The sequence below is a fragment of the Mastigoproctus giganteus genome, chromosome 8, assembly GCF_048544385.1.
Source record: "Mastigoproctus giganteus isolate SK-2022 chromosome 8, ASM4854438v1, whole genome shotgun sequence".
Taxonomy (NCBI): Eukaryota; Metazoa; Arthropoda; class Arachnida; order Uropygi; family Thelyphonidae; genus Mastigoproctus; species Mastigoproctus giganteus.
In genome coordinates this window covers 1,569,576-1,586,863 of record NC_143582.1, presented here as the reverse complement: position 1 = coordinate 1,586,863, position 17,288 = coordinate 1,569,576, and the positions used below count along the sequence as shown (strand labels likewise).

Here is a 17,288-nt window from a genome sequence, read left to right as displayed (position 1 = left end):
CGCAGTATGAGAGGTTTTAAGGTAGTGACAGCCATTTTCCAAAATAAGCCAGGAATGTCATCTAGACCTCTAGTACAGTCATTTCTCTTGCTTTTTAATGCCGAATTTAAATCTTCATCTTTTTTATTATTATGAGTAAGTTTTTTATAAATAAGTAATTATTAATTACTTATTTGTAAAACATAAAATAAAAAATAATAAAAAATATTATTATAAATAAGTAATTAATTTACGGAAAGAAAAAAAAAAATAAATAAATAATGTACAGACCTCAACCCGCAGAAAGTGCAGATACGAATCGTGTGCTCGGGTCATCTCAGTTTTCTATTAAAACGAGGGAGGGCAGCCCCACATTGCTTTCGGGATATTTTTAGTGGTGAAAACGTTGCTGTGGCGAAGGAGGGGGTCCCATGACTTTTCGCCGAAGATGAGACATCGATGAGTCGGACAGCGGAAGAAAGGCCTGACGTAGCCCAGTGGTCAAGACCGAGGGTGCATAACACGCGTTCCTTGAATGGGCCGGGGTTCAAGCCCGTGACTACTAAATACGATGAATATTTGTATCGACGATTTATTGAAAACTCCACTGACTGTCGCGCCGGAGTATAAACAGAAAATTTATTTATTTCTGGAACACCTCCCAGTGCGGTCCATAAGCGGAACAAGGTTCACTACAGTATTTTCTCGTAAGAGACACCATCTCAGCATCCACTACTCTAAACCGAGGAAAGCCTCGATGGTAGCATCTGGGGCAGAAGACCAAATCTGAGATGCGTACAGAGGGATGGGGATGACACATCTCAAAATATATTTCTTAACAAGTTCAGAGTTGGTTCTTCATACCTACCAGTTCTTGTCTGGAGGTCCACAGTGCAGTTCTTCTTTACATGTTCAAAATGGGGTGTGAAGTTCAGGTCTTCGTCCCATTTCACACCAAGATCAATGTGGCCTCACTTTTCCGCTGCCATTCACGCGGATTGATATGTGGTTCTTTATTACCTTGTTGATGAAAACCATTTGTGCTGGTTTCCACCAACAAGATAATAAAGCCGCCAAATTTTCTGGCCGACCAAACAGTCAGAGGAGTTCACAAGATACACAGAATACAAGAAACAGCACCGTATTTAGCAGTCACGGGTTGAACCGCGGTGACTGAAGGCACGTGTACTTATGCACCCGCGCGCTTGACCACTACGCTACGGTGGCACATGGCGGCTTCCTTCCCTCAGAACGGACATGCAACTTCCAAAAGAACAATTTTCCTACGAATAAGAGAGAGAGAGAGAGAGAGAGAGAGAGAGAAAATCTTTAATGCCCTTCACGGCCGAAAAGCCAGGGATTTACATTTTTACACCCTCCCGAAACTTCCGGGAAAATCAAACAATTATTTACAAACAAAAAGTACAAACGAAAACATTTTTCAATACAAAGAAGAGAACTCCTCACGAGAGTTAAGTCTGATTGAGCTGGCTTAACATTATTATTATTATTATTATTATTATTAAAATCCGTTTATTAAAAAATAGCGAGTGTTTGCTTTCACCCCTTATACACAGCCGACCGGTTAGAAGGGTGTACAAAATGCAAGAATTACAATTATTTACAGTATTTACAATATAAGAAGAGTGTACAAAAAGGCACGAATACGATTATTTACAATATTTACACAAGTGCGTATATTTACAATATTGTTTACAAGTTCACTCATTGTCAAGATTACAGTTGAAATAAACAGTGCGCTTCTGAGATGCTCTTCACTCTCTACTGCTTCCTTACTTCCGGAGTATTTCACAGGGTGGTCTATTGTCAATGAGTTGAAAAAAGGTTCACTGCGTTGTTTGGGAAGAAGTTCTTCAGACAGCACAGATTGGATAGTGTAGAATGCGTTGGATAGTGTAACATCGAGATAAGAGCACCAGCTCCATCAGACAGGAACAGATGCAAGGTACACATCAGTCATTGCTCATTAGTCCTGCAAGGCATAATATTTTTCCGGTAAATCCGGTCAGTAGCGAATTTGTTCAGGTCGGTGTCAAGTGCCTGGGTTTGCTTGAGCATCTGCTGAGGGAGGAACCTGTCCGAGAGATGGAGTCGCGCTGAATGCGAGTAGAGCTCGGGATTGGCCCTAAGGGCAGCAGGGGGATCCTCCAGCCACAGGTATCCCAGAATGAAGGTGTTGCGCTGATGCCTGTTATCATCTTGACTGTTGCTAGGAGGCGTTGGTCTTCGACTAAGGTGGGAAGCCGTGGAATCCCGAGAGAGTCGGCAAGCTGCGTGGTACGAATCAGAGCTGGAAGGTTGTGCTTCCTGTTGGCCCACTTTAGGAGCCAGAATTCTGTGGCAAAGAGTGTCTCGTGCATCGTCTGCGTGAGTAGCGCAGTGGTATCGTCATCTTTCTCTCTACACGGAGTGGAAAAGGTCCGGGTTCGAATCTCGTCGATGACGCCAGAAACTTTAGTGGGCTTTTTTCGCTCCGTGGCTGAGTTAGTCGGTCTCAGACAGCGAGGTGTTTCCCCAGAAAGTGGGGTTTTTCCGTCCATCAAACACGGGCAATTAACGAACGAAAACACGCTGCATGGCGGATGAATTTAATTATTTGGGTGGCCTAAATATAATTGTTTGGTTTTTGTTGTGTGTCGTGCATCCCACACGGGATGATGACAGATCTTGGGAATAAAATTTTGCCTCGCAGCTTCATAACGCTGATATCTTAGATTGGTTGTAGTATTTTGGGTGCAGTCTATTGATCCGACTTACTCTTTTCTTGTGGCGAGATCAGCATTTTTGACTCGCAGACAATTGAAATTGAAATCAGCGTGAAATTTTGTCAGTTTTTTTGTTTTTGTTTTGTTTGATTTGGTTTGTTTTGTTTGTTTTGTTTGAAAGTCAATTTGTACGTTAGGTTGAGATGAAATTTCGATAGAGTTGACCTGTAGTGATGGGGATGAAGAGGTTATCCGATTATCACGTGACACTGGTTTCTCGTTTAATGTAGTCGTTACTGGGTGTTTAGGATAATAATTGGATGTTTTAAATGTGTAAATTGCTTTCTTACTGACTTTCTTATTAGCTACTACCTTCACCTTCTCGTCTTTTCTTCACCACCTGATCTTCAGTTAATTTCAACAGTTTTAACGAAGTGAATTGAAAATCGTGCGTTGCTATGTGATAGATGCAGCTGGACACGCTCATTTTCTTGATGCTGCCAGGTACACAGGTATTGTTCTAAAAAAATCAATTTCTTTACTTTAAAAATTGATTGTCTTTTCTACTAATAACCTTACTCTTTTTTTCCCTACTTTGCTTCTTTTCCGGGGATGCCTATTTCTTTCGTCCTCTCCCTTTCTATCCACTCTCCTTTCCCACCATTTTCCACATCCCTTTTCCTTTCTTTAAATCCTCGGGGATCCAATGCTTGCCCAATAGCCCAGTAAGAGTCCCAGCCAGAAAGCGGAACCTCATGCGTCTCCACGTGGCCAAGGTTGGGAGTCAGGGGGACACACATGACACATGATTTGGACTGTTCAATTGTGATGGATCCACTCTCGCAGGGCTCAATCCTGACCTAGTGCGGTGCCTCATGGTGAGTGAAAGTCTGTATTTACATGGTTTAATATCCATTTTGGCAAAGGCCCTGGCATTTTCGAGCCCATGCTGGTCTGGTGAGTTGATGGTAGTTTAGGGCACATATTGAAGACACATATTGATGACACTTAAGCGTGAGTATTGCCCAGAGTGGCATGTCCATTTGTGGTGGACCACCACGTGGTTCCAGTTTAATGACGCACATCACAGTGTGGATTGAGTCCCAGTTCGTCCAGTCCAACCAGTCAGTTCTGATTGTTCCCTTGTATCGCCTGTCTTCTTTTGAAAACGCGCTCCGCGAAAGTCGATACCTGTTTATAGTGTTCCTCAGTAGCAACCAACCGTGGAAAGTCACTTGTATCAAAGACGTTGGTTTCGAGTTGAAGGGGAAGCCTGTAATCCGTGTAGTAGGGACACTCCAGGATGATATGTTGGACCGTTTCCAGGCCCCCACACTTACAGCACGGGGTAGCTGATAATCCCAGTGCGTTTAGCCTCGAGTTCAGGCTGCCATGACCACTAAGGAGGAATGTTAGGTAGAGTCCCGGATTAAACCACGATCTTATTTGTTTGGTTATTTCCGCCGCTTGAGGTAGGAATAGATGTGTTGTCCGCCCCTTGCTGTCATTGGTCCAGCTCTCTTGCCAGTCTATGACGTATAGTTCCCGTAGTCTCTCGTTGTCTTTTTTAATTGTGAGGTTTCTATCTATTTGGTATCTTTCAAAAATAGATATGATGTTCCTACTTCGGCAATATTGGAGATAGGTATTTATGACCTCAAATTTAATTGGGAGCTTTCCGCTAATTATCTGTAGTGCTGATGTTGATATAGTGCGGCACGCTTTGGTGGATGCCAGAAGGAAGAATCTTTGGGCTTGAGTGATTATTTTGTTAACAGTATGTTTTTGTATACTGCCTGCCCATGCACCTGCAGCGTAAGTTATGATTGGAAGCAGAATGCAGTTGTAGTAAAGCAACAAGGTGCGTGGTTTGATATCCCACGAGGTTCTGGTAATTCGAATTAATTTTCCTGTTACTGTCTTAACTTTCTGGAGTATATATTTTGCATGGGGTATGTATTGCTTTTTACTGTCAATCATCACTCCAAGGTATTTAAGTGTAGGGACCATTTTTAGGGTTTGGCTTCCAATCTTTATGTTTGGTGGTCGTTTTATATCCAGTTTTCCTTTCAACAGGATCTGTTTGGTTTTGTCTGAGGAGATTTCTAGTTTATGTGTGGTAGTCCAGGCAGTCAGGTCTTCGAGGATTTCTTGAGCGGCGCTTTCCAAGGATAACCTTGAATTCCCTTGTAGTAGAATAATGAGGTCATCTGCAAATGCAATCTTTGCTGCCGTGTTGTGTTGGCGCGTAAGCCACCCATCAAGGACCACGTTCCAGCAGAGTGGGCCAAGAACAGATCCCTGTGGGCAGCCCCGCGTAACTGGCCTGGTGACATGGCATTCTCCAGAGAAGACCACTAGGCTGCGATCATTGAAATAGTCCGCTAGGAGTCGATAGATGGGGATTGACACTTCGGCCTCTCGGAACCTCTCAAGGACACTCTGCCACCAGATGGTGTCAAAGGCCCCTTTGAAGTCAACCGAGAGACCAAGGACATACTTTGATTCTGTGTTTGCAATGGCGTTTTGCAGTGCTACAATGGCATCCACGGCTGATCTGCCCTGGGTAAACCCAAATTGGGATTCAGAAGAAAGATGTTTCCTGTTGTAATAGGCTCTCAGTCTCTGGGCCAGGAGTTTTTCCAGGGTTTTCCCCAGCACTGGGAGAAGAGCTATTGGCCGGTAGGAGGTGGGTAGGTTTGATGATTTCTCCGGGTTTTTAACTAGAAGTTTTAAGTTGGCCTTCTTCCAGGGTTTCGGAAAGATGCCGTGGGTCAGGCAGGAGTTAAAGAGATTTATGAGTAAAGTTGGACACTGTGACCAAATTCTCTTGACTGTGGCCACTTCCATGAGATCCAAGCCTGGGCATTTGCCATTTTTCATTGTTGAAATTGCGTTTTCAATTTCATCCGCAGTGAAGATCTCCTCCTCTGAGGGCGCAAGATATGTTAGGTGAGCCATGCGCATTTTAGTTTGTGTTGAACTTTCGGGCCACATTATGTCTTGGCGGATCAGTTCATCCAAGATGGTATCTATGGATTCATTCCAGGTAAGGCTCTCAGTCTCGCCTGTGGTCATGATGGACTGAAACACCTCCCCAGGATGGACCTTCTCCGTAATCAGCTTATAGACTAGTCCCCACGGATCATTGGTAGTTGATTTTTTGACCAAACGGCCCCACGCGTTTTGTTTCTCATGATAAATGGTGTTGAAATACTGTCGACGAAGTTGTTTATATTCTTCATAGAGTGCATGGATGGCATCCGGGGGTCTACCCTGTCTTTTGGCTTTTTGGAGGACTTTCCTGGCTTTTTTCAGTGTTGCCCTCTGTTTAGTCAGGGTTGTTGTCCACCAGGGGACGTAGTTTGGTTTCCTTATGCATTTTTTTAAGCTACCGTCACTGATTTCCGTTATTTTTTCCGTGATGATTTGGAGGAGTTGGTCAGTGGGAAGGTTGGAAATGGATGTTAGATATTCTGGGGAGAATGTTTCCTTCAGAAGTCTGTCAAATCTGTCCCAGTGTCCCTTCTTCGTTTGATATCTTGCGAAATTATACATTTTCCGTTCTGGGTGATTGTTTGGTTCAGAAGTCAGGTGGAATGTTATGACCATATGGTCACTAGCTGACCAAGATGGACGCACCTTCCACTCTCTGACTTTATGTCTTAGTGGGGGGCCCACTATTGTTACATCAATGTAGGATTCCCCTGTGGCAGATGAGTAAGTCGGTGGGTGGCCCTGGGTGTTTTTAATAATTAGGTTTTTGGAAGTTATCAGTTCTTCAAGCATTTCACCCCTGTCATCAGTTTGTGGGCTGTTCCAAGAGGTCGACTTTGCATTTGTGTCTGCCATAATGATCACATTTCTGTCAGGCAGCCTATCCAGTGCGTGGTCTAGGTAATTCACAAAGGGCTCAATGTCCTGGCCTCGTCGTGCGTTTCTCATGTATATGGAGAAAACATATAATCTGGCTATGGGACCTTCTATACAAGCTGCAGCAGCATATTCAGTACACAGGTTATTTATCCTCGTGACTGTGAGGGTTGGGTTTGTGATAACAATCGCGGCCCAAACCCTTGATGTAGCATTTCCTCCTGTGCCGTCTACCGAGGGGTTCGATTGTATTACCCGCGCAGAGAAGGGGAGGCCCTTTACTTTTCCTTTATATGAATACAGCTCCTGCAGCCCAAGTATATCTATTTTGTTTTCTTGGATTGTTTTGGACAGATCTGACATGACCGATGCGCATCTTTGGCAGTTTAGTTGAAGTAGGTTGAAATTCTTAGCAGCTAATGTGTTATGGTTGTTAGTCATAGTTGGTTCGTTGCTTAGTTACTTCTTGTGCCCTCAGGTATTCTGGGCACAGTGGGTCACGATACGAGTGTTGCGAATCCTTATTTCGCGCCTTACAGTTTGGGCAGCATACAGGACCCTCAGAGGTCGGACAGGAGCCGGCTTGATGGCCCGAAAGGCCGCAGTGCCCACATTTTTGCTCTTTTTGTCTACAAGTGGTGGTTGCATGGCCATATGAGAGGCACTTGAAGCAACGTGAGGCCACAATGAAATCTTTAATTGTGTGGGCAGTCCACCCACCATACACTCGCCCTCCTGTTTTTAGAAATTGCTTCCTCAGTCTGGGGGACATTTCCAGGACCCAGTGTTTGTTTTCATTACTTTTTGCGTTCATCTTGAACCTAATTTTAATTTCTTTTTTGTATGCATCCGGTGTGATATCTTTGTCGCTAATATTTTTGTTGTACAGATCTTCCAGGAAGTCAACCTCCTCAAAGTCCTTTGACACATTATAGACCAAAGGACTTTGAGGAGGTTGACTTCCTGGAAGATCTGTACAACAAAAATATTAGCGACAAAGACCAGGTGTCTCCTGCCCCCTGGCTGCGAAGTCACCAGGGGGCAGGAGACACCTAGCGATTTCGCAGCTAAACATAATTCGCGAGGTAATTCGCGTTCCAGTAAAGTTTATTTCTAATATACCGTGATTTTTGCTAATAATATTATTTTTTTCTTAACTTTCAGTTTAAACTACATTCATGTGGATAGTATAAATATATAACAGGTTTTTTTAGTTGTTTTCGTGTTTTTAAGCGGTACGTAATATTTGACATCAGACTTGCCATTCACATCCTGTGACAGCTCAAGTGGTCTGCAAGTCCTTAGAGATGATTTTCCTGTTTAGATCTTGTTTAATATGACCCGATACAGAAACGCAATGTTTCTGTATAGATAATAGAAGACGGCAAAGAAGAATGTAGATGATAAAGTGGACGAGCTTTCTCTAATAAACGAACTATAGTTGAATTTATGTGGCATGCAGAATAATAGTAGGTGAACTCAAAACGAGAGAAGAAGACTTTGAAGTTGCTGTTAAGGTAGTGGTAGTAGGAAATGGAGCTGTTGGAAAGTCAAGTGTCATCCAAAGGTACTGCGAGGGAATCTTTACGCACGAGTATAAAAAAAGAATTGGAGTTGATTTCTTGGAGAAGCAAATTGAAGTAAATTCGGAAGATGTAAGGCTAATGCTTTGGGACACAGCTGGACAAGAGGAATTTGATGCAATTACAAAAGCTTATTACAGAGGTGCTCAAGCTTGTGTGTTGGTGTTTTCTACCATTGACAGAGATTCTTTTAAAGCCATAGAATCGTGAAAGAAAAAGGTAGAAAATGAATGTGGGCAGATACCAATGGTCATTGTACAGAACAAAATTGATCTCGTAGATGAAGCCACAGTATCCAGAGAAGAGGCTGAATTTTAGCAAAAAAGTTGAAGTGAAACTTCTATAGGAGAAGATTTCAATGTCGGTGATTTCTTCCGGCATCTGGTTGAACTGTACTTGGACCACTTGAGCGAACCACCTGAAGAGAGTGCACCTAATGCTGAAACTACTCCAATGAATATCATTGATAACCCTCCACAGCATGGACTAGTTCAGAAATCCTTCTCCACTTCTAATAATAGCAATGGGGCCATTTCGTTGCACAAACAGAAACGTACAAAACGTGGGAAGAGATCAGTGCTTAAAGGATGTCGCCTGTTTTGAATAATGTTTACATGCTAGGATTGAATTTCATGCCAGGTGTAAAGCTTCCCAAGGTCGCAGTGTACGCTTGTGTGTGGTGCACGTACGAATGCATAACTTACAGTCTTTATTTGTGCCATGGTAACATGCGTTTATTTCCGCTGATCCAGTGGAACACCGTGCCTCGCAACCAGAACCATCAAGACACTTAGCACTTGTCTTTAGAATCTTAGTTTTATACCTTCTGTATGTACTTATCATTATTATTAAAATCTGTTTATTAAAGAATTCCGTTTATTATAGAATTCCAGTTCAAAGGATTAAAAAATATTGGGAGGAACGAAAGTATATTTCTTAGGAGAAAATAAAGATAATAATAATAATAATAATATCTGAAATTCTATGTAGCACATTTTGTAGTTTCTGTATGATTTCTATGTATTTTACTAAAAAAAAAAAAAAGAGTTTGTCTTGACTTTACAAAACAGTACCTATGAAGAATGCCACGTTGTTATGCCGGTTTTTTCTGTCTGATGTACACTTAGATTTCAAGTGCTTTGGCAAAGTGTTCTCTGCAACTAATACGAATGAGAACAGAAATGCTCGAACACAATTGGCCAAATTAATCCGTCCTGAAGAGCAAAATTTGTGTATATATAAATTTGTGTGTGTGTGTATGTGAATGGCTGCCAAAAATTTCTGTAATCATTATTTTTACTTAAAGTTATTTTTTATTCATTCCACTAAGATGAATCAAAATCTGCCTTCTGTGTCAATCAATGCACCCACAGTCATTACAGCAAGATTTTACAAGCAAAATTGTGAGGAAACTTTGCTTTTAGAATTATATTAAGTTTATATAATGGAATAACAAGACACACTTATGCACCCACACACACACACTTGCCGGCCTGACCTTTGCCCTTTCAGATGATACAGCTGCGTATTGGGGGGGGGGGGGGTGAACCTTCGAGACCGCGATCAAAACAAACACACCTTATGTCTCGTGCATGCAGAGAACCCCCTCTCATTCCACATTCTTATTCTTTGACTGCAGTTTATTCATCGACTTTCATTCAACCCAAGTTTCGGACATTTGATCTCGCCGTCTCTTCCTCCCGCCAAATACCGTAATTCTGTAAATTTCGGGTGAATTCTATTTTTTGCTGCAGCGTTCGTCCCTTTGCTAAAATACACACACACAAGACTGCGGAGAAGGAGGACTACAATTTCAACGAACGTAAATCCCTCCCCCCCCGCACGATTTCGGGCCGAGTGGACTCTTCCGATTACTTCGGAAATTAATTTGTGTCGTCGTCCGTTTAGGGACAGGACGAAGAACTAATTACCCCGTTTTAGCAGCGAGCGGAGGTCAACTGGAAATTAAAGCTGCGTCCACCCCTCAGGGAGTGAACTTCGCTTTATTCATTTGCGATTCAACGTGTTAATTTTAGCTTCAAAAATACGCGGAATTTCCAGAAATTCGTGGAGTTTGCTAAGGTTAAACTCCACGAATCCCGCGGGTGTCACCACGATCGGCGGCAGGTTCATTATGCGGAAGGATGCGACAAAGCGAACGCACACACTGACAACGGCGCAATTAAAAGAGGGCATCGAAAGGAAGGAGGGAAAAATAAAAATGCGAACTGAAAGTGTTGATGCACGAGCAGCGGGATGCTCTCAACACTGGACCACCGTCTGCAGGCTAAAGGTCACGCGAGTGGATTAGCTTAAATCCCAATTGCGCGGAGTTTGTCGTTATAGATGATAAATACGGCGCTGTTCTTGTATTCTTTAGCTCGTAAACTGCTCTTATGCGCTCGTCGTCTTCCTCGTGTCCGTCCGCCCGTCTGCATGTAACAACTCGATTCTCAATAGACGGATTTTCGTGAAATTTTAGATTTCGACCTTTGAAACAGATGTTACTTTTCAACGCACTCCCCTTTGAACTCAACGCTCTTTTTTCCCACCGATGCAATGCGTTCATTCCAACTGCGAAGAAACTTTTCTCTTTTTGGGCCTCCACAGATGAGTCCACTGCTGCGATAACATCAGTCTCACCGGGAAAGTAGATGGCAGCCGAGTGTTTTTTCAACGTACGAATAGGTGAAAGTCCGATACTGATAGATTTCCTCACTATGGGGGGATGGTCCAAAAGATTTGAAGCCGCATTCATTCAGTGCAGCCGAGGCAACGACAGACTCGTGAACAAGCGCGTGTCCTGATGGAACAATACTTCTTTGTTCAATTTCTCGTCGATACTTTCACGCAAACCCCTCACAGGGTCTGCGTAATATGTCCCTACCACTGTCTGGTCTTTCTGAAGGTCATCCACTGGCAACGCTCTATCGGCATCCCAAAAACCGATCCCATTACCTTTCCAGTAAAAGGAACCGACTTGGCTTTCTTTGGAAGGGGAGAGGAGAGGTGTTTCTGCTGTCTGGGCTGCTCCTTTGTCTCTGGCTGAAAGTGGTGACCCCGTGTGTCATCCGCGGTCACAAAGCTTTCAAGGAAATTTGCTGACTCTGTTGGAAAACTATGCAAATATAACCTTCATTGACAACTGTTGCGCATGTTTGATCTTCTATCAACAACTTTGGACCATCGTGCAGACACGTCCAAATGAAATATCCAATACGCTGGCGATGTATCGAACTCGTCGATCACTCTTTACCAGACCATGCACACTAACTCGAACTTCCAGAGTGATGGACGTTGCAGTTCTTCCACAGCGTGGATCTTCTTCCAGGCTCTCCCTCGAAGATGATCCATGGATTAAATTCTACTGCCCAATTCTTAATCGTGGAGTACAAAGGGACATCTTTTCCCAATGTAACAAAATATCCTCACGAATTGCCTTTGACCTTTTTTATTCTATTTTGCCGTATTTTAGTTCACTGCAAGGCGACTGATTTTTAGTCCATCTTTCCACAATCACCAACGTTTTCGTCTTCAGGACCTGTAATTACGTTGTTGAAAGTGCATTAAACCTGGTGGGTTATTCATTAAGTACACAAATGTTTAACTGTGTACCAATACTCTTTCCTACTCGGAAAAAGAACTTTTCAAAAGTCCACCGCACTCTGCTGTATGCCAATTTTATATCCAGGAAGATGAGATCAATCTGAGATCTCTTGTTGAGAGCCTGTTGTACTCTAAACAGGACACCCAGAAGATTGGTACTTATTATCATGAAATCTTTTTTGCATGATTTAGTCCTTGCAGACTGTAGAGAGAAAACAATACAACAGTACCCTTAACAGCCCGAATAGTCTTGGCCACGGTTAACTCAAATGATTAAAACTATTCACCTATTATATATTACATAGAAAGGATGGTATGATATACCGAGCATGCAACATTCCCTGAAGTCCTGTAGTATCTTCACCAGTGAGGCGGCTATATCGACAGCAAAAAAGCATCGGTGTGGTGGTTTCTTAAGGATAAGAATTTATGGAAGAGTTTCATAGTTGAGTTCATCCTTTTTCGATACCGTGGCTCTTCGTAGATTCTCGCGAAATCATAGTTCAGTTGTTGGACCAGGCTCAGCAACTGAGTCGGGATAAAACTGTCTGTGATGTGCAGTCGTTATTTATTGTGACAGAGTTATGGGACAGTCCTAGGCAACAGATGGGGATCCCCAAATGGCACAATTCCACACGTTGGAATGTTAGTCGTTTCAGCGTAAAGTTGAACAGCAGCTGTTAATGTGATGTCACTTATTCTCGCTGGCAATCTGGATATGCTGCAGTTGCCTGATCGGTGATGGTACGACTATCTGGGACCCGGTTCTTTTATGTAGTCCATCTCAGCAATGACAATTCCTGTGCAAACAGTCGCTTCAGGGTTGTGGGGTGGGGTGGCAGAGCCCCACGATTCTACTGCATAGAGAATTGAAGAGTAAATGATGGCGTTAATGTAGCGCTTTTTTATGCAAGGACCATCAACGTATAACAGATACCGCGTTGTGTTACATTTCAACTTTTGTGCCTTCTGTTGTGGTAAGATCAAGGTAATTATTGAGGGCGAGCTCCCTAAACTGACTGGAAACTGAGTAATGAGGATGTCGCAATGGAAATGTGTTCCGATGGGAACGAGAGATCAAGACAATGAGGTCCTTTTGTGGGATCTTGATTTACGAGAATCTTCCAATGATTTCAGTGCGTTAGTGAGTTGGCCTCTAGTTTGCTCCACTGCAGAGGAAGGTTTAAATCTGCACACACAACGTGTGATGTATTCAAAGCTCATTAATGAGCCAGCTAATACACTCTTCAACAATATTGGTCAGGAGTTTGGGATGGGGGATGTACATAGTAGAAAAATCAATATGCGTTGTTGTTGTTATTGGATTTCAGGAGCATCAGCTACTTAGGCCATGTTGCTCTCTGTATATGTTGTTTATGAATCGCGTGTGTTCTGAGGTCGATTTCTGTTTTGCTAGAAGACAAACCCGAGTTTCCCGGAGAAAAAACCATGATCCTCGCCTGACACCGACTAACTCAGTGACGTTGTGAAAAAGACCGATAAAAATTCCTCCCGTCATCGACGGGATTCGAACTCAGGTCTTTTCCACCCGGTGTGGGGAGGATGGCGATTCTACCAACTGTGCTACCCACGAGGGCCAATACGCTTTGTTTTGCTCTTTAATGCATAAAAATTCGGTGTCTGCGCAATCCTCTCAAGAGAGAACGTTTCGACTTTAAAAAAAGATTGCTGCCCCACCTACTCTCTTTCCCCGCACTTGATAATAAGCATAAGCTGCTTCGAAACCGTCCACTTTTGCAATAACTATTGCCTCTTCATGCTGGCCGAGACAGGTTTCAGCAAGTGCAAGGATTTCGATTTGGCCACAGAGCGAGAGAGAGAGAGAGAGAGAGAGAGAGAGAGAGAGAGAGAGAGAGAGAGAGAGAAGAATCAGTTGTAGAGAGTCCAGTTTATTGCGAATGCTCTTTTAAGATTTTGGAAATTTTAGTTTGATTTCGACATATTTTTCAGGTGTCACCCCAGTTGTCGTTTCGTTGTATTTGTCATGTTGGACCCGGTGATTGGATCTTATTGTTATAAGTACTTTTATTGGTTGATTCAAGGTTGCGTCATGTTGCATTTGGGGGACAACTGTGCTTAATCACCTGGTTACAGGTAAGGTCCGACGATCTTCTTTGTGTTCTGTAGTAGCAGGGTTTTTCCAAAAGTTGTTGATGTTTTGTGGATGCCGATTCTCGGGTCTGCAACCAAAGAAATGCTGAATCACTTCCAAATATTTTGAGTAGAGCAGCTGATGGAAATAGTTGCAGGTCTTAAAGAGATATTTTCTTCTTAAACTTTGGAACAAGCTTCAGTGAGAGGGTCTCGAAATTGTTGGAACGATTTCGGTTTTTAGTATTTCTTTGAAGATATGAAGAAGATGTGCTGCATATTTTGATTATGAAAAGTGAGGATCTGTCTGGATCCACATCACCTTTATTTATGATATCGATAAGGTTCTCTCTCTCTCTCGATATTTGATAGATTCCATCTATAAATTAGGTACTCCGCTCTCCTGTGGGAGGGAAGATATTGGGACAAGCCTGCTGAAAGTCACTTTGTGCCCATTCCAGGGCTAGTGTCTGTATCAGCGAAATACAGTTGGTTAGAATAAATCCATCTAGAACTCTTCAACCTATCGAGAACAGCCTGGTTATGCGCTTGCTTTTTCTTTTTCAAGAAGCCCAATCTTCCTTTCTTATAGATGTTAAAGTCTGAAGGAATTTGAGATTTCTGCCATTTTCGGTAGGCCTTCTTCTCCTGATGAAAGCCATTTTAATCTCCTCTCTGGACTTGGTTTATGTTTTTACCGATGGGTGTTACTGAGCAACAAATCGGAGTATTTCATGCGCTTGTTTATCGATTGAAAACAGGTTGGGGATTACAGTGAGCGGAACGTTCATCGATCGCCCACTCTTGCACTGAGATTGCACTTCCGAGCTCAGCGTGCACGCTCAACAAGCTCAGTAATATGTGACGAATAAGTTGTCCTACTGGTCGATTGAATCCGCGTAATTGAAATTAATCTCGGTTCGAGGTTTCTTAATCAAATGTTTATGTTCGAAGCAGTGACACATAAGAACTTTGTACATTGTACAAGGCAATGGTTAATCAACATCTTGAGTACTGCATACAGGTGTGGAGGCCTCATTTTAGGAAGGATGTACTGCTGCTGGAACGAGTACGGAGAGGGGCAACGAGATTGTTGTGGGGGAACAAAGGGGTGCTCTCACCAAAAAAAGCTTCAGTTCTGTAAACTGCAGCTTCTTGAGATTTAGGCACCTGCGAGAAGATCTGATTGGATGGATTGAGCAAGCTCAATGCCGGTGGCATTCTTCCTCTTCGTTGAGACTACACACACGAGAAGCATAACTTTAAGTTGAGGAAGGACAATTGCAGGGTAGATGTGTGGAAGTTTGTTTCAGCTAGACGGGTACAAACTTAATTTCCATCAGATGCTGTCGAAGTGGGTAGTTTGAATGAATTGGAGAATGAACTGGATTCACTATTAGCGGAGAGGAGGGATGGTGTGGGAATGCTTTTTTTTTGGTGTTGGCTGTATGAGCTCGCTTTCTTACATCATTTGTTACTACTAATGGCGATATGAAATCTCAGGGAATAACAGAAGATTTGACCTCAAGAAATTCATTCGTGGGAATCGGATTGTTCAGCGCTGGATTACGTTGATTCCCAGTGGCACAGGCGGTGAGTCTCGCTGAGTTCAAAGCATAATTGGATGTTTACCTTGAACGGTACGAATATACAGATTTTTTTTTGTAATACAGAAAAGAAGCGCGTTTCTTTGTGTTATTTGGCCTTCAGTTCATCGGCTCGGGTTCAGTTCGCGTGGAGGACTTTTTTGTGTTCTTATAAAATGCGGTTGAAATTTTAATACTCGAAGTCTCGAAGGGCCTTGCTGGTAGTTACGATAAAAGCGCTAATAGGCCGCCAGTTGAATTAATGTGACAGGGGACCCGGGCAGCATTAATGGGATTATAATATCAGCCGGGATAATTATGTAATGCGAAAATAATCAACAGTTGTCCGGAGAGTTTGAGGCTAATTGCAGTTCCAAGCGGAAGCCGATGGGAAACACTGCGCAGACGCAGAGGCAATTAGGTTTTGCGGGCACGAGGGCTGCAGCGAGACAGAGTCGCTCGTACACAGCGCGAGGGCATTTTAAACCATTTTGGTGACGTCAGAAGTGACCACGGTGTGTCGACGCGAGATTTATTGAAAGAAACGACTGTTGGATCAGTTGGACAAATTCAAATCTGTTGAATGTCGAGGACAGCAGTCCTGGAATGCGACAAACTTCAATTACCACCAAAGAGATTTCATTGGGCCACGGCCAAAATGGATTACGAAGAGGAATATGACACAAATCAACAGGGAGTGCAGCCGATACCACACAAAAAAGCGTTTCGTTGTAATGCACGAGGAGCTCTGTAATAACCAATAAATAAATTTGATTTATTTCTCCGATTTGGAGAAACCCCACATTGGCCGGATTGTGCAAAGAAAGCGGAGTTGAAGCAAATGTGTGGAGAAGGAGCGTATCAAAACTCGTCGGCGATTGGTAAATTCATCGTAGTGCCCCCTGGTGGCATGGACACTTTCTTCCCACGCCCTGGCAGGGTCGAGAAAGTAAACCCGCTGCTGGCGGCATTTAAAACCCGAGTTGCCGCTAATCCTAATTTATGTGGCGACACCTAGCGAGGATTCGCGAGTTGCACGAGCCTCGCAGACGTTTCACTTTGGGATTGCGAGTGACTTATTGCCTATTAGCGAAGAAAGCGACGCTGCCCTGCAGGAGAAAGGTTAAGCACCCCTTGAAATAGGTGACGTCTGTTTCTGGGCCAATCTGACAACTGGAACCTGAAGTGGCTCGTGCGGGGAAGCACCCCGTTCTCCGAAAGTGGTTTTTTGCACGCGCGAGACTCGATGGGATGTGGCAAACGATTCACGACAGTTTCTTGCAGCTCTTCCTCCCCCCCCCCCCCCGCTCGCGAATTTCTTTCCACTCAATGCGCCGTTGAAAATCACGAAGCCACCCCTCCTTCGTGACCCTGTTTTTCCAGAAACCTGCCATCACCTCTTTACTATTCACTCGAGCGTGTCACTTCCTATTACGAGTTTGGGGAGGGAGGGGGAGGGGAGGCGATTGCGCAAAGCGAAAGGGCTGTTGGCTACGCTGTATCATCGCGTCTCTATTGGAAAAGGGGTTTTCGTTTATCGGAGGAGTAATCGGGTTTAATTGGGGTCATTTGCATTTAAATCGAGGAAATGCGACGCACGACAAAATTTATTCGGCCGTTTCACTTAGGAGCGGCGTGAGCACGTTCGTACGGAGGTGTTGCGCGCATTCGAAGGAAAAGGACTGGCGGCAGCGCAGTGTGGTCGTTCCCTGACCCCGCACTTTGCGATTTCTACGACGTTGTGAAACGAAATACAAAATCCTTTCGTTTAAAGCGAAATGCAGCGGTGACCCACAATCGCTCCGCAGTGCCCTGTGTGTCAC

General features: G+C 43.5%; 1 protein-coding gene and 1 pseudogene across 2 annotated transcripts in view; both read left to right on the top strand.

Annotated features, from left to right (window-relative positions):
* LOC150081192 (uncharacterized) overlaps window positions 1-17,288 on the top strand; it is a 211,284-nt gene that overhangs the window by 86,697 nt on the left and 107,299 nt on the right. The gene's annotated exons all lie outside the window — the stretch shown is intronic.
* LOC150081194 (ras-related protein Rab-23 pseudogene) lies at window positions 6,655-8,764 on the top strand (annotated as a pseudogene).